Raw genomic sequence first — 18,263 nt, forward strand, 5'->3', positions numbered from 1 at the left:
GCCATGGCATGGATAGTTGAGATAGTTTTATAAAAGGAAACAATTCCAATTAAAGTTCTTCAGTTTCCTCAGTGCCAGCGACCCTAACGGGAAGAGTGTGCTGGTAATGAAGTGCCAATATTCCATGAGCTATCAAAGGAAAAGCATATTAATTCTGACCATGTATGCAAAATTAATCTTGTTTTCCCATCGTATCCTCATCCCAAAAGCACAAAGTCAACAGAAACTTTAGCTCATCAGCACATTTTACCAAAATGGTAGCCTAAATCCTCAAGTCTCCATGAAGTAAACTAACTACATGTTGTGTGTATTTTCTGTTCATTACTTAGTCTCGGACTAATTTGGCTACATCCATTATGTTAGTCAAACTATTGTTTGGTTCATGCGGATTGATTCACTGCCACTGGATGGGCTTGGTTATGACCAGGGCACATCCATCCCATGTGCAGCTTACGTTTCTTTTGTGTTTTGCCCTAACAGCAACTTACAATGCATTTAACATCACAGAATATTGCCAGGGGTTTCAGAAGAGGATTATATTAAAAGAAATATGCCAACAATTAAGCATTATTTTCCAGTGGAGCAGTAATGTAGGACATGGAGCAGTAAATTTGTACACAGCAAGCTTCTCCTATTTACAATGGGAGTGATGTTGGTTGAGGAATAAATATGAGGCAAGGGTACTGGGAAGAACTAGCACACTCCTCTTTGAATTAGTGCCAGGGGAACTTCTTTCTAAGCAGCCATTATTGCCTTTGGCTAAATGGCTAGTGTGTAATACAGAATTATGCTAACAGTGCAGGTGAATTCCTGTTGCAGCTGTGGGAGACTTACAATTTGCCATCTTACCCTGATCCTGAGAGTGGGAGGTACCAGTAACAAAACCTGCTGAGGAGAATGGCTCCAGATGAAACGTCAGCAGAGCAGAGTTCATAGAATGGAGCGTCTCTCTATGCTACTTAACTCTGTGATCTGCCTGTGTTGCTCGCAAGACAAAGCTTTTCACTGTGCCTCGGTACATGTGACAATAAATTCAATTCAATTCCATTCAATATATCTAACAAGGAACAGCAGAGCACAGGAACAGGCCCTTCAGGCCCATCGAGACACATAATCTTTGTAAACTAAAAACCTTTTGCCTCTAGTCCCTGCCCATTCATGTATCAGTCAAGGTGCCTCTTAAACATCGCTATTGTGTCTGCCTTCACCACCTCTTCTGGCAGCTCATTCCAGGCAATTACAACCCTCTGTGGGGGGGATAAAACTTGCCTCATGCATCTCCTTTAATCTTACTCCGTTTACCTTCAACCTACATCTCCTAGTAATTGACGCTGCTTTCCTGGTGAAAAAGACACTCACTATCCATTATTCATGCTTCTCATAATTTTGTAAACTACTTTTAGGTTGTCCCTCTGACATTCAAGTGGGGTAAAAAAAAACAAGTTTGTCTAGTCTCTCCTCATAGCTAATACCCTCCAAACCAGACAACATCCTGGTAGACTGTTTCTGTACCTCTCCAAAGCCTCAACATCCTTCTGGTAGTGTGGCGAGCAGAACTGTGTGCAATATTCCAAATGTAGCCTTACTAAAGTTCTGTGTAGCTACAACATGACTTGCCAATTTGTATACTTTATGCCCCGACCGACGAAAGTAAGCTTGTCCCATGCCTTCCTGACCACCTTATCCACTTGTGTTGCTACTTTTAGGGAACAGTGGAGTTGTATGCAAGATCCCTCTGTGTATTAATGCTTCTAAAGGTTCTGCCACTCACTTAAATATCCCTGCTGCATTAGACCTCCCAAAATGCATCACCTCACATTTGTCTAGATTAAAGTCCATCTGCTGTTTCTCTGCCCAAGTCTTCAGCCTGTATATATCCAACTGTATCTACTGGCAAACCTCTTCATTATCCACAGCTCCACCAAGCTTCGTGTCATCTGCAAACTTACTAATCCAACTACCTTCATTCTCCTTCAAATCATTACAAACCACAGACGTCCCAGCACTGGTCCCTGCAGAACACCACTGGTCACAGATCTCCTTACACCACTACTCTCTGTCTTCAATGACCAAACCGGATCTCCATCCATTTTACCAGGTCACTGCTGATCCCATGTGACTTCACTTACTGTATCAGCCTGCCATGAGGGACCTTGCCAAAGGCCTTGCTAGACAACATCCCTCACCTTGCCTTCATCAATCATCTTTGTCACTTCATCAAAAAACTCGATCAAGTTTGTGAGACTTAACGTTCCCCACACAAAGCCATGCTGCTTATTGCTAGCAAGTCCATTTTTTTTCCAAATATGAATATACTTCCCTAAGAAACTTTTCCAATAATTTCTCTACCTCTGACATAAGGCTTACTGGCCTGTAATGTCCCACATTATCCCTGTTTTCCTTCTTAAACAAAGGAACAATGTTGACTATTCTCCAGTCCTCTGGGACTAAAGAGAATACAAAGATTTCATTAAGGCTCCAGTAATTTATTTCCCCACCCCTCTCAGTATTCTGGGATAGATCGAATCTGGTTCTGGGGAGTTGTCCACCTTAATGGTTTTTAAACATCCAACACCACCTGTTTTTTATATCAACACACCCCTCTTTAAAATCACCACACGCCGTGTCCCTTTCCTTTGTGAATACTACTGCAAAGTATTTATTAAGAATCTCACTCACTCACTCCAGTTTGGTGTATAAATTCTCTCCTTTGCCCTTGAATGGACCTACCCTTTTCCATATATACAGATAAAATGCCTTGGGGATTTTGTTAATCCTGTTTCCAAGGTTATTTCATGGGCCTTTTAGCCCTGCTAACTCATTATTTAAGTTCTTTAGTGCTTTGTTTGTATTCTTGGAGAGCTGTCTTCAGTTTCCTAATCCTTATGCAAGCCTCCTTTTTCTTTTTGACTAGCTCACAATTTCTGTTGTCATCCAAGGTTCTATACTCTTGTCATCCTTATTCTTCATTTTCACAAGAACATGTTGGTCCTAATCAACTGGCCCTAAAAGATTCCCACATGCTAGATGTAATTTATCCTCAAACAGTTGCCTCCAATCTTCATTCCCCAGCTCCTGACCAATATTGTGGCAGTTAGCCTTTCCTCAATTTAGTACATTCACCCAAGAACTATTCATACCCTATTCATAAGTAAATTAAAACACATGGAATTATGTTTACTGTTCCTGAAATGTTCCCCTTTTACACTGAAACTTCAATGACCTGGCCAGATTCCCGAGTAGTAGGTCTAATATGGCCCCTTTCCCAGTTAGACAATTTAGATGTTGCAGGAAGAAAACCTCCTAGAATTGCCTCTCAAATTCCACCAACTCCCACCCCACCCCAAGCCCCTGGTACTAAGGGAGTCCCAGAATCCCAGTCAATATTGGGGAAGGTAAAATCACCCACCACAAAAACCCTGTTGCTTTTGCATTTTTTCCACAATCTGTCCATATATCTGTTCCTCTATCTCCCACTGGCTGTAGCGTGTCCTGTACTGAAGCGATTGTAGCCTTTTGATTGCTGAGCATTACCCATATAGCCTTGCTGGATGGGCTCTCTAACATGTCCTCCCTCCATCAGCTGTAATATTCTCCCTTATCACACAACTCCTCTACCTCTTTTACATCCTTTCCCATCACATTTTAAACATCTAAATCCTGGATTTAAGCTGCCAAACATGTCCCTTTCTCAACCAAGTCTGTGTAAGAACTACAGCATCATGGATAGATACATCAATCCAAACTTTAAATTCATTTGTCTCACCTGTTATCCTCACATTAAAACAAATACATTTCAGACTGCCAGTCCTGCCATGTTCAGTAACCTCTCCCTGTCTCTTCTTTCTCTTTAACCTTACTGGCCTTAATCTCTGACTCCTCAATTGTTTCACTTACTGACCTACTGCTCTGACTCCCCCCTCTCTGCCACATCGGTTTAAACCCTCTGAGTGGCAGGAGCAAACCTTCCTGCTGCCAGCATATTGGTGCCCTATTCAGTTTAGGCACAACTGGTCCATCTTGTCCAGGTCCCACCTGTCCTGGAAAAAATCCTATACTGGATTAGTGGTGCTGGAAGAGCACAGCAGTTCAGGCAGCATCCAGCTGTGCTCTTCCAGCACCACTAATCCAGTATTTGCTTTCCAGCATCTGCAGTCATTGTTTTTACCTCCTGGAAAAAATCCTAATGATCCATATACCTGAAGCCTTCCCTCCTCCACCAGCTCTTTCGCCAGGTATTTAACAGTATTCTCATTCCATTGCTAACCTCACTATTATGTGGTGCAGATAGTGATCTAGAGATTACAGCCTTAGAGGTCCTGCTTCTCAATTTACTACATAATCACCTGAACTCCCTTTGCAGCTTCTCTTTACTCTTCCTACCTACGACATTAATACCAATATGGAACACACCTCTAGCTGCTCACCCTCCCTTAAGAGAATGTCTTGTGCCTGCTTAGACACATCCTTGACCCTGGCACCAGGGAGGAATTACACCATCTAGCAGCCTCTTTTGTGGTCACAGAAGGGCCTTTTTGTGCCCTAACTGTACAGTCCTCTATTACTACTGTTCTACTGCACTTTGATCCTCTCTGCTGCACAACACAGCCAGCTGTGGTTCGACTTGAAAGGTCAGTCAAGGCCTTGGTTTTAACATTTCGTGCGTCACAATTGCTTTAGAGATTGATCGCTTTTAAAAACGTCAAATCCCCGTGATGCTAATGGAAAGAGAATCACTGGACGAGATTTCACTCTTTCAAACTTTTACTGCAAAAAGATAACTAAAATCAATATAAATTTAAACATTTATTACTCGGGTGAAGGATATTTAAAATAAAAAGGTCAATTCATTTTAAAAAGTCAATACGACCAAGAGATGCCTCAGGTAGTTACACGCACTTACTGCCTTCTCAAATTTGAGATCACAAACAATCTCTCAATTTTTCCTGCTCTGCTTTTGTTATGTAGGATCTCAACCTTCCCACTCAATCATTTTGATCATTAAATCTTATTCGTGAGCAACTGTTGAACATCGGAACACTGTTCATAGTGACGAGGTAAGTATCTACAAATCCTCTCTCTCAAGGGTACAGCTATTCAGAGATCATTTTAACCAACCATCTCATCCTGTTCTCATTCTGATGTAAACACTCAATTCACTCACAATTGCCTTCTGAGTGGTACTAGCAAGCTTCCCTGCAAGGATATTGGTGACCCTCTAGTTTAGTTGCAACTTATCCTCCTTGTACAAGTCCCACTTACCTTGGGGGATCTGGAGTAGTATTGTCTTTTTGTTGTCAAAGAGCTCCCCTCGGTCCCCTCACGCACATTCTGTATTCTAAACTGCTGACCAGACAGTGGGCTCAAACCCAGGCAATTGGTTTTCTATTAACTTTTTGCTAAACTTTCTTCCCCACTGTAGCCTCAGCTCACATGGACATTCTTGGAACTTATTGATGTCATAACCAACCATCTCTCTTTCAGCAAATTTCATTATGATTTTCAAGAGGTCATTATTTTCTTTATGTGCAAAGGTTTTTCCCAGAACACACGTCATGAAAGATAGCATCTCTGAGGTTACCTCTAAGCTGCAGTGGTATGCAGGTATTCAATAAACAGGGAACAAACAAAACACACATAAGTAATATTTGTTTCAAGATGTGTATATGCTCAGCTTATCTTAAGGAACTGCTCAGTGCAACAAGACAACTGCAAACAGATGTTGAGTATAATATTGCCTCTAACAACGCAAGCTTAGATTGTGTACTCAAGTCTCTGGAATGGAACTCCAAACCACACCGCTGTGACTCAAAGAGAGAACTACCCACTGAGGCAGAAATAAACACTTTGACTGTTTTGGGGAGGTGGAAGGTAGAAGTGTTTGCAAATTAGGCATTCCAAAATGGAAAATAAAGATGGCCATCTTGTGTATATCTAAATATCAATGTGAAAGGTGTGGGAGCAGTTTGTAAAGAGTTCTCATTTCTATTACTGGAATAGAAACTGGGTGTGTAGGTTTGTAATGTGAATTACTGTATAGGAGCCTCAGTCAAGGGCAAATTTTAGCCATTCTGTTAGAACAGAACTTGTGGGTTTGGTTTGGTTCCAGTGACTCGTATAATAATACGCTCTGGTGTGACACCCTGTGGTTTACCTTTTAACGAAGTCACTTTGAAGGATTTTGATTGATTAAAGTTTCTGTGAGTATCCCTCAACAACAGTTTAGACTTCAGCACCTAAAGCTCCTGTGCTCTTATCCCACCTAGTTAGAAAAAAGTTCCAACTGTGCAATATAAAGAGAAATTTTTGCCTTTAGGGGAAAACCAATGATGGAGAAAGGAACAATATGTTAACAGAAGCAAGATGAAGAATGGTGGGAGGAGACTTAGACCATGAGATGGAGGAGCAGAAGTAGACTATTTGGCCTGTCAAGTCTGCACTACCATTCAATTAGATCATGGCTGATTTGGTAATCCTCAACTCTTCTATACTTCCTATTTTAACTCTTGATTCCCTTACTAAATAAACATCTATCCATCTCAGCCTTGGATATACTTAATAACGCAGGCTGAACAGCCCTCTGGTAAGGAATTCCACAGATTCACTACCTTCAGAGGACATTCCTGCGCATCTCTGTCTTAAAAGGGCTATCCCTAACTTGTGAGATGATGCCTTCTTCTGAGATTTTCCAACAAAGGGAAACTACATGCCCACAGCCATTCTGTCAAGTTCCTGTAGAATTTTGAATGTTGCAATAAGTTTGCTTCTCGTTCTTTTAACCTCCAACCTACACAAACTCTCCCCATATGACAATCCATCCATACATGGTATCAACCTGGTAAAACTTCTCCAGACCTCCTCCAATGCCAGGATATTTTTAAGACCGTAAGACACAGGAGCAGAAATTAGGCTATTCAGCCCATCGAGTCTACTCTGCATTCAATCATGCCTGATCAGTCCTCAACCTCATTCTCCCCATAACCCTTGATCCTCTTTGATAAGGGACCCAAAACCGTTCAGTTTTCCAATTGTGGTCTGACTTCTGCCTTTGTATAATTTTATAAACCTTCCTATTTTTAAACTTTTTTTCCTTTGAAACAAAGATCAACAGCCCTTTTGCCTTTCCCATGATCTGCTGAACTTGGATGCTAGCTTTTTGTAACTCATGCACAAGGACTCCCCAGTCCTCTGTGCTGCAGCTTTCTATAGTTCTTCCCCATTTCAATAATATTCATCTCTTTTATTCTTCTTGCTAAAGTACATAAGCTCATATTTTCCCACTTTATAATTCCATCTTCCTTAACTTGTCTATATCCCTCTGTAGACTTCTTATGTCATCCTTACTGTTGCCTTCTGACCTATTTTTGTATTATCCACAAATATGGCATTAGTACATTCATCTCTAACATCCAAGTCATAGAGTCACAAATGTGTACAGCATGGAAAGAGACCCTTTGGTCCAACTTGTCCAAGCCGACCACATTTTCTAAATTAATCTAGTCCAGCATTTGGCTTATATCCCTAAACTCTACTTATTCATATACACATCCAGATGCCTTTTAAATGTTGTAATTTTACCAGCCTCCACCACTTCCTCTGGAAGCTCATTCCATACACCCACCACTCTCTGCGTAAAAAAGGTCCCTTTTAACTTTTTCCATTCTCATCTTAAAACTATACCCTCTGGTTTTGGTCTGCCCTACCCTGGGGAAAAGACTTTGGCTATTCACCCTATCCTTGCCCCTCATAATTTTGTAAGCTTCTATAAGGTCAACCTTCAGCCCCCAAAGCTCTAGGGGAAAACAACCCCAGACTATTCAGCCTCTTTCCCAGATTATTCAAATCCTCCAACCCTGGCAACATCCTTGTAAATCTTTTCTAAACCCTTTCAAATTTCAGGGATACCAGAACTTAAAGTTTCCTAACCAATGTATTACACAGCTGCAACATAACCTCCCAACTCCTATACACAATGCACTGACCAATAAAGGAAAGCATACCAAACACCGCCTTCATGGCGGTGACTCCACCTGTGACTGCACCTTCTACCTGTGACTCCACTTTCAGCGAACTATGAACTTGCACTCCAAGGTCTCTTTGTTCAGCAAAACGCCACAGGTACCATGAAGTGTGTAAGTCCTGCCTTAATTTGCCTTTCCAAAATGCAGTATCTCACATTTATCTAAATTAAACTCCATCTGCTACTCCTTTGCCCATTGACCCATTTGATCAACATCCTGTTGTACTTTGAGATAACCTTCTTTGCTGTCCACTACACCAATTTTGGTGTCATTTGCAAATTTACTTATCATACCACCTCTGTTCACATACAAATCATTCACATAAATGACAAAAAACAGTGAACCCAGCATAAATTCTTGTGGCACTCCGCTGGTGACAGATATTCAGTCTGAAAAACAATCCTCCACTATCTTCAAGCCAGTTCTGTATCCAAATGGCTACTTCTCACTGTATTCCATGTAATCTAACCTTGCTAACTAGCCCACCATGAGGAACCTTGTTGAAAGCCTTACTAAAGTCCATATAGATCACGACCACTGCTTTGCCCTCATCAAAAAACTCAAGTTAGTGAGCCATAATTTCCCAGCCACAAAGCCATGTTGACTATCTGTAATCAATCCTTGCCTTTCCAAATACATGACCTCTATTGAGAACAATTGTAGCTCCAGCACTGATCCCTGTGGTAGTCCACGAGTCACAGTCTGCCAGTCTGATAATGCTCCCTTTTTGTCAGGTCTGTCTCGTATTAGCTAGTAATATTATTAGTTAGTAATATATGAGCATCAGCATAGAACAGATGGTCTGTTTCCATTTTGAAATGTTGTACTCTAACAAAGTAACTGGTACAGACTGCAGGGAAACCACAGCTCTGGTCTAAGCCTGCAGTGACGGTCACTTTTCAGTACAGGACTCCATGACCTTCATAAGAAATACAGGAACAATTACAGCTCAAGGAGTCCAAGAAGTGTGTGCGAAGAATGCACCAACTACATTCTCAACTTTACTGCCTCGATTGGATTGCAACCTGTAACTCACCCATTCAAATACGCTATATTGTTCCTCTAAACTCTTAACTACATTCCAGTTTGTAACTTATTCTGGAATATCCATTATTTATCTATAAATTCCTTGAGATCCTCTATTAATGGTTGGCATGCAGCACATGGTTGCAGTGTAACCCTTTAGTGAACAGTGCTCCTTTCCAAACACCCTGCATCAGGCTAATATTTATTGAAGCAGCTGCTAAGAGATGAGAGTTGTTCTTCTCAAAATAACAGACCTGTCACTGGAAATCAAATCAAATAACAGCTAGTGTGACATGGCACTTCTCAATCCCGCTACCTTCACTTTAAAAAGTGCGTAGAGAGCAATTATATTCTGCTCTAACTTGATCAATTGTAAGAAGAAATACTGGAGCAAAAGGAAGAAGAAAGAGAGAGAGTTTATTTGGTGAGAGATGAATATTAATTCAAGTTTTGTATTTTCTCTCCTCCTCTTGCAAGTGACATATCAGTCATGTAGCAGGATATGGTAAATGACTGATTTAATTCACACTGGTGTACAGAGTCTAGGATGCGAGCTCTGGAACTCCCTCCATAAACCTTTCTGTCTCTCTATCTCACTTTCCTCTAAGGCACTGCTTAAAACCTAACAATAACATCTTATGTGGTTCAGTGCCATCATTTGGTGATGCTCCTGTGAAGTGCCTTGCAATTAAGTAAAAGGTGCTATATAAATACAATATTTGTTCTTGTTGAATGTAACTTCAAATTCCAACATTGCAGCTTCAGAATTTGACTGTGAAAATCTACAAATGAAACGAACTGATGTCCTTTAGGAATGGAAACATGTGATCTGGCCTTACATGTAAGTCACGTTGTACACCAACATGGTTGACTCTTTAGATTACTTACAGTGTGGAAACAGGCCCTTGGGCCCAACAAGTCCACACCGACCCTCCAAAGAGCAACCCACCCAGACCCATTCCCCTACATTTACCCCTTCACCTAACACTACGGGCAATTTAGCATGGCCAATTCACCTAACCTGCATGTTTTGTTTTGGAGAAACCCATGCAAACACAGGGAGAATGTGCAAACTCCACACAGACAGTTGCCTGAGGCGGGAGTTGAACCCAGGTCTCTGGCGTTGTGAGGCAGCAGTGCTAACCACCGTGCTGCCCATAAATTACCTCTGAAGCGTCTAAGTTATTTCAAAAGAGCTACGAGGAAGATATTGCATTTCTGTACCACCTTTCATGACATTAGGATATCCTAAAGGGATTTGCAACCATTGGATGACTCTTGAAGTCTAATCACTGTTAAAGGAAAGAAAAAAGTAATTGGACTGAAACAATTTAGTTAGAAAGCTCACCACTTTCTCAAGACATTTAGGAATGGCAATAAACTTTAGGTTTGTCAGTGATGCCCATATTGAGAATACATTTTTAAACAGGGCTTGAAGCATTTGTAACCTTGTGCCTTTTCTGATCAGACAGGGTTACTGCTGACACTACTATCTCTGCCTTTGGACAATCAGTCGAGGACTGAGTGTTGTCTGCTCAATTTGTGTAGTCCATATGTTGATATTTAGTTTCAATGGTCATCATGGCAACAAAGCCAACCACTTACTGATTTCACTATCAGCTTGCACTTACAGAACATACTTCACAAGAGGCAATTTTAACATTTTGGTACATGAACTATTAGGACAGGTGACCAAGTATTTCAGTAAAAAGGCAGATTTTGGCGTCAAGGAGGAGCAAGAGATGGAGAGCAGAAATGTTTGGGGAGGGAACCATAGAGCTTAGAACCTCAGTTAAAACATAGATAATGTTGATTTTAATGTGCTATGACAGAGACACAGTAAACTGGGAAAATCAACAAGATCAGTGAGATTATTCAGAAAAAGAACCAATATAATACAATCAGGTTCATATGTCAAAGGAGTAAGAGCTCTATTTACCAAATTAATGCTACAGATGACAAAAGAAGGAGCACCACAATGTAAAAGGTAAAAGATAAAACATACTAAAATGCTGTAAAGAGCACACATCCTGGTAAATGGCAAAGATGCAATGTAGTAAAGGCTGGTAAAGCCAATAGTAAGAGTTACAAAAAGGATGCATGTATGTAAAGAAACTTACAAAATGTCAATATCACAAAGGCTTTTTTTTCCCATTATATCAGGGAAAAGAGGGTGGTCCAGAACAACGTGAGCCCTTTGTTAACTGATAATTCTGACATTTTCACTGAAATAAGGAAATGGAGCACATGCTGAATAACTAAGATGAGGATTCATCGTAGAGAAAGTGGTCAGTTTGCTGGAAAACCAGGGAAACCAATAATGAAACAGGACAGGGTCTTAGCAAAATTAACATAACTAAATAAACATAGATGTGTCAGACCAAAGGGCCTTTTTCTGTGCTGTAGATCCTTCTGACTCTATAAAAGAATGACAGTAATGAAGAAAAGAATGATAGCAAAGAATAACAAATCCCCAAGAAGAGATGATTTCTGTTCCAGGCTTTAAAATGTGAGAATACTAGAGTGATAAGAGTTAGAGAATTTGAAAACGACTCTTGATTTGGGAACTGTTCCTTTAGGTTAGAAAATATAACATTTTATTCCACTGTTTAAGAAAGTTGAAAAATCACACAACACCAGGTTATAGTCCAACCAGCTGACGAAGGAGCAGTGCTCTGAAAGCTAGTGCTTCCAATTAAACCTGTTGGACTATAACCTGGTGTTGTGTGATTTTTAACTTTGTACACCCCAGTCCAACACCGGCATCTCCAAATCATAAGAAAGGTGAGAAAGGGAAACTAAGGAATTATAGATCAATCAGTTAACATCTATGACCAGGAAATTACTAGTCTGTCATTAAAAATAGGGTGACTGAACAAATTGAAAAGTTTTTAGACAAACCAGGATGGATTTGTGCAGGAAAGGTAATGCTCAGCAACCCTGATTGAAAAATGTTTTGAAGAGATGCCCAAAAAAGTGGATAGGTGAATGTCTGTCCATGTTACTTATGTGGACTGTCTCTCATAAGGTCAGGTCCTGAAATTGAACACAAATTATTGACCTGCTCAGGAAATTGGCGAATCAGCTAATTTGCCATAAATGGGCAGGTAGTGTCATTGGCAGGATGACGAGTGGTGATCCACAAGGAACTGTTTTGAGATCACGACTTTAATGACAAAAAATTTGTTTTTCTTTATGGGATGTGTGTGTAACTAATAAGGCTAGTTTTGTTGACCATCCCTGATTGCCCTTCAGTTTAGTGACTTTGCTCAGTCACTTCAGAGGACTGTTATGATCCAACTACATTGCTATGGACCTGGAAACACAGAAAATAGTTGCAGCTATAGGCCATTTGATCCGTTGAGGGGACCTTGCCATTATATTGATCACAGCAGATCATCTGTCTCAACATTACAATCATACTATATCCATAATCCTTAACACCTTTAGCATCTAGATTGCTAACTCTTTCTTTCTTATTTTTATATATTATACATACATTCAGAGGTACAGGGAGTTATTCAAGAAGGGGAGAAAAGAGAAACGTAGTTGTAATTGGGGATTGAATGGTCAGGGGATTAGACACTGTCCTCTGTGGGCAGGATCAAAAGTCCCAAAGGCTATGTTGCCTGCCTGGTACCAAGGTTCAGGACATCTCATCTAGGCTGCAGAGGAACTTGAAGTGGGAGCGGGACGATCCATTTGTTGTGATCCACGTAGGTAACGAGAAAATATGTAGAAAGAGGTTCTGCAGAGGGAATACAAGCAGCCGGGGCTAAATGTAAAATATTGGAACCAAAAAGGTGGTATTTGCTGGATAACTACCTAAGCCACAAGGTAATTGGCACAGTGTCAACAATATTAAAGATGTAAACATGTGGCTGAAAGATTGATGTGGAAGAATTGGGTTTGAATCACGGGACATTGGCACCAGTACTGGGGAAGGAGGGAGCTGTCCCAATGGAACAGGCTCTACTTGAATCATACTGGGACTAGAGCACTAGAAATCACATAACTAGGGCTGTCAATAGTGCTTTAAACTAAATATTGGGGATTGGGGGTCAGTTTTCTAATTGAGAAGCAGTGTTCAAAAAACACAAGAGCAGCCGGTGAATTTGCCCCCAAAATGCCCTCAAAAATTCAATCTATCTCAGGAGTGATAAATGTTTTCATTACATTAACATCCCATATTAGGGAAGGAGATCAATATTGCCGGACTACTCCAGTACACTTGCTTCGGAATCAAAAGGTCAGAGGTTCAAGATCCTTTCACAAGACATCAGATGATCACCAGCACATGATCTCATGAGTGAGCCACACACTGCTGGACTTGCTGTTTCTCAGTTGACATGGTAAACCTAAAGGTCCAGCTGACCAGCCAGCCTTGCCTGTGGATGTGAAAGATCTCTCAGCACAACCTGAAAGAAGAGCAAAGGGTGTTCTTTCTGACGCTGGTTAGTGATCATCTCAGCCATTCTGAATGTAAAACAAAACTTGTCATTATCACATTACTGTTGCAGACTGACTGATGCCTTTCCTAATTTACGAAAGTAACGACGTAAAAACAACACTTATGTCGAGGGTGTTCTGAAGGTTGTAAGAAGGTGCTGGAAATTGGACCTTTTCAGTCCAGATTTGCATTGCAGGGCTGACCACAGCAGATCAGCTCCACTTCCTGGCTTTCTGCTGTTCTGTATCAATGGGTGAACAGCATGTCAATACTTGTATTTCCAGCAGATGTCACCGCGTATCCTGCCCTCTATCAGTGAGCGGGTTTAAACCTAGGAATCGGAACTCTAGTGAGTCTTTGCTTTTTTAAAAAACCCAGCGATGTCATTGAAAATTATAATCTCGGGCCTCAAATTGCCTACCGGGTCTCAATTTGAACATATACTCCCGTCGCCAAACCTTGGGACTGAAGCACTGTTCAACTTGAGGGTGGGGAAAAACTTGAGGCCCGAAAACTGTTCACAAAATACAGCCGCGATGTAGCTGAAACCGCGCAGATCAATGCCGCTGCACAGATGCTGGTATTTTAATGAAAGACATTGACAAAGTTACCTTCGTTTTCACGTAATTCCTTCGTCAATTTCTGCTTGTTCCATCAGAATTAGTGGCTGAAATGAACACACAACTCTACTCGACAGCACCACTCAGTGGTATAGCCATCTCGACTCAGAAAAGCTCAAACATCCCACTGAAATACTGACTGCAGGTAGTTTGGAGAACCCCTACAGTGTGGAGACAGGCCATTTGGTCCCAACAAATCCACACCGACCCTCCGACGAGTAACCCACCCAGGCCCATTCCCCTACCCGATTTATTACTCTACATTTACCCTTAAGTAATGCACCCCTACACATTGATGAATTGAATTTATTGTCACTGTGTGCTGAGGTACAGCAAAAAGCTTTGTCTTGCTCCCAATACAGGCAGGTCACATTGTTAAGTAGCAGATATAAGTAAATAATAGGTAAACAGCAGCAAAAATAAAAACGCAGGTACAGGCAATTGTTTGTGAGTCCATTCAGTATTCTAAGAACAGCAGGGTAGAAAGTGTTACAAAACCAGCTGGTGCATGTGTTCAGGCTCCTTCTGTACTTTCTCCCCAATGCTAGAGGTTGTAGAAATCCCTGAACACTATGGGGCAATTTAAGCACAGCCAATCCACCCAGACTGCACATCTTTGGAGTGTGAGAGGAAACCCACGCAGACACTGGGAGAACACACAAACAGTCACCCAAGGGTGGACTTGAACTCAGATCCCTGGCACTGTGAGGCATGGAGCCACCATGCCACCTATAGTCCTTAGAATATAGAACTGTACAGCACAGGAACAGGCCCTTCGGCCCAAGATGTTGTGCTGAACATGACGCCAAATTTAACTAATCCTGCCCTTGGTCCATATCCCTCCTTTCCTTGTGTTTTCGTGTGGTTATCTAAAAGTCCCTTGTACACCCCTATCCTTTCTGCCTCCACCACCATCCCTGACAGTGCATTCTAGACTCCTTCTACTCTGTGTAAAAAAACATTTGCCCCTCACATCTCCTTTGAACTTTCCCCCTCTTGCCTTAAGTGCATGCCCCATTGTATAAGACATTTCAACTCTGGAGAAAAAGATTCTGACTGTCAACCTTATCGACGCATCTCATAATTTTATGGACTTCGATCAATTCTCCCCTCAGAGAAAACAACTCAAATGTTTCTAGCGTTTCCTTAAAGCTTATACCCTCTAATCCAGGCAGCATCCTGGTAAACCTCTTCTGCACCCTCTCCAAAGCCTCCCCATCCTTGCTGTAATGTGGTGACCAGAATTGAACTCAATGCTCTAAGTGTGGCCTAGTCTTATAAAGTTGCAACATGACATCCTGACCCTTGTACTCAATTCCCCAGCCAATAAAGGCAAGCCATATGCCTTCTTTACCACCCTATCTACTTGTGCAGTCACTTTCAGGGAGCTACGGACTTGAACCCCAAAATTCCTTGTCCCTTGGAACCAGGCACATTTAAAACAATATCGTCTTTAATAGCACCTAAATTATGGACATCTTTCCCCTTCCCTACAAACCTGGGGAGAACAGACTTCATATTACCTCTGAACTGAGCCCATGTGCTGTTAGAATCTTCACACCCTTTCTAAATCCACTTGTGCTCTGATTTTCTAAAGTTCCAGTTAAATCACAGCACTTCAAGTGACGTGGTTTTTATTTCTTCTGTTTAAAGGGATGGGGAGATCAGTGTTACCCCAAAGCACTTCATGGGAACAATGATCGAATGAACTTTGACATCAAATCACATGAAGAGACAATGGGACAGATGCTGCATGTTTCGTCAAAATGTGATTCATTTTTCTCACACAAACACATTAAAGAAGGGCCCTGGTAGAAACAAAGAGCAAGTCCTGGAATTTAAGGTTTGGATTGCTGAAGACATGATCATCAATGATGGAGCAATGCACCAGAGGCTAGAACTAGGAAAGTGCACAGGGTTGCAAGGCTGGAGGATGTAAGAAAGGTGAGAGAGACCATGTAGGGATTTGAAGAAAATGGATGGAAATGTTAAAATCGGGATCTTGCTGGAATGGAAGCCAATGTAGATCAGTGAGAACAGTGGAGAAAACAGTGGTCAGAAGTCACATGACACCAGGGTTATAGTCCAACAGATTTATTTGAAACCATAAGCTGCTCCTTCAAGTGAAGTCCACCTCTAAAAGGAGCAGCGCTCCAAACGTTTGTGATTTCAAATAAACCTGTTGGACTATAACCCTGATGTCATGTGACTTGTCCACCTCAGTGCAACACTGGCACTTCCGCATTATGGCTATCCAAGAGACCGAATAAGATTGCAACCCAAGATGTTTCACAAATTCAGATTTCACTACCTTCTGGTGAGGAAGCTGCTTGCTGAATATTTTGAGATCATTTGTGTGCAAGTCAGCTGCCTGATGTCGAAGAGCCTCCTTCGATAGAAACATGGAAGATACAGGGAGGAGTAGGCCATTTGACTCCTCAGTCTGTCATGCAGTTTGATCCTGACCAACCATCACGTTTTTTTGAATCCATTTTATGGGATGTGAGCCAATGTGATTATATGGTGAATCTAGTTGAGTTTCTGATCACTGGTGACCCCCAGGATGTTGTTAAAAATCACACAAAAACCAAGTTATAGTCCAACAGGTTTATTTGGAAGCACTAGCTTTCTAAGCATTGCTTCTTCAGGTGAAGAAGAAACAGCGCTCCGAAAGCTAGTGCTTCCAAATAAACCTGTTGGTCTATAACCCGGTGTTGTGTGTTTTTTAACTTTGTCCACCTCAGTTCAACATCAGCTCCACCAAATCATGGCTACCCGAGGATGTTGGTAGTGCAGGATTCACTGATGGAAACACCATTGAATGTCAAGGGGCAGTGGTTAGATTGTCTCTTATTGGTGATGAAAATGTGTTGCTGGAAAAGTGCAGCAGGTCAGGCAGCATCCAAGGAGCAGGAGAATTGATGTTTTGGGCATAAGCCCTTCTTTTAGGATTCCTGAAGAAGGGCTTATGCCCGAAACGTCGATTCTCCTGCTCCTTGGATGCTGCCTGACCTGCTGCGCTTATCCAGCAACACATTTTCAGCTCTGATCTCCAGCATCTGCAGTCCTCACTTTCTCCTCTTATTGGTGATGGTCATGGCCTAGCATTTGTGTGGTGTGAATGTTACTTGCCACACGTCAGCCTAAGCCTGATACTGTCCAGATCTTGTTGCATTTGAACATAGACTGCTTTAGTATCTGGTGCTGAACTTTGCACAGTCATTGGCGAACATACCCACTTCTGACCTTATGATGGAGGGAAGGTCATTGATGAAGCAGCTGAAGATGGTTGGGTCTAGGACACTACCCTGAGGAACTCCTGCAGAGATGCCCTGGAGCTGAGATGACTGACGTCCAGCAACCACAACCATCTTTATATGTGCCAGGTATGGCTCTAACTGTGGGTGGGTTTGCCCCAATACCTGTTGGTTCCAGTTTTGCAAGGGCTCCTTGATGCTGCATTTGGTTGAATGGAGCCTTGATGTCAAGCGCTGTCGCTGTCATTCTTACCTCCCTTCTGGAGAGGTTCAGTATCCTAACCACCCACTTCTCCCCCTCACTCATATCCTTTGATTACTTTAGCCACAGAGCCATATCTACCTTTTTGTTGTAAACATATCATATTTGGCCTCAACCACTTTCTATGGTAGTGAATTCCATAGGCTCACTACTCTCTGGGTGAACATTTCTCCTCACCTTATTCCCTTACCCTTAAACTATGACCCCTGGTTCTGGACTCCCCCCACCATCAGGAATATCTGACCTATCTAGTCCTGTTAGAATTTTATAAGTTAATATGAGATCTCCCCATATTCTTCTAAGCTCCAGTGAATCCAATCTTAACTGACTCAGTCTCTCCTCATAGGTCAGTCCTGTCATCCCAGGAATCAATTTGGTAAACCTTTGCTGCACTCCCTCTACAGCAGGAACATCCTTCCTCAGATAAGGAGATCAAAACTGCATACAATATTCTAGGTGTGGCCTCGCCAATGTCCTATACAATCGCAGCAAGATTTCCTTGTTCCTCTACTCGAATCCTCTCTCTATGAAGGCCGACATACAGTTTGCCTGTCCCACCTGTGCGGTTAGTTTCAGCGACCAGTGCACAAGGACACCCAGGTCTCATTGAACATTCCCCACTCTCAA

General features: G+C 41.8%; 2 protein-coding genes across 6 annotated transcripts in view; one reads left to right on the plus strand and one right to left on the minus strand.

Annotated features, from left to right (window-relative positions):
• Nucleotides 1–14,205, minus strand: part of mettl4 (methyltransferase 4, N6-adenosine) — a 50,611-nt gene extending 36,406 nt beyond the window's left edge. Inside the window, exon 1 of one of the 2 annotated variants that reach the window (XM_072559234.1) lies at nt 14,109–14,205. The gene's annotated coding sequence lies outside the window, so the exon portion shown is untranslated. The remainder of the gene's footprint in view (nt 1–14,108) is intronic. The other variant, XM_072559235.1, reaches the window with a different exon arrangement.
• The window catches only part of gaa2 (alpha glucosidase 2), an 80,733-nt gene continuing 75,811 nt past the window's right edge, over nt 13,342–18,263 (plus strand). The window contains exons 1-2 of one of the 4 annotated variants that reach the window (XM_072559221.1): nt 13,342–13,501; nt 15,771–16,061. The gene's annotated coding sequence lies outside the window, so the exon portion shown is untranslated. Of the gene's footprint in view, nt 13,502–13,723; nt 13,847–15,770; nt 16,062–18,263 lie in introns of those variants that run through there. The other 3 variants (XM_072559220.1, XM_072559218.1, XM_072559222.1) reach the window with 3 other exon arrangements.

Source organism: Chiloscyllium punctatum, chromosome 40 (genome assembly GCF_047496795.1).
Source record: "Chiloscyllium punctatum isolate Juve2018m chromosome 40, sChiPun1.3, whole genome shotgun sequence".
In the NCBI taxonomy this organism is placed as follows: domain Eukaryota; kingdom Metazoa; phylum Chordata; class Chondrichthyes; order Orectolobiformes; family Hemiscylliidae; genus Chiloscyllium; species Chiloscyllium punctatum.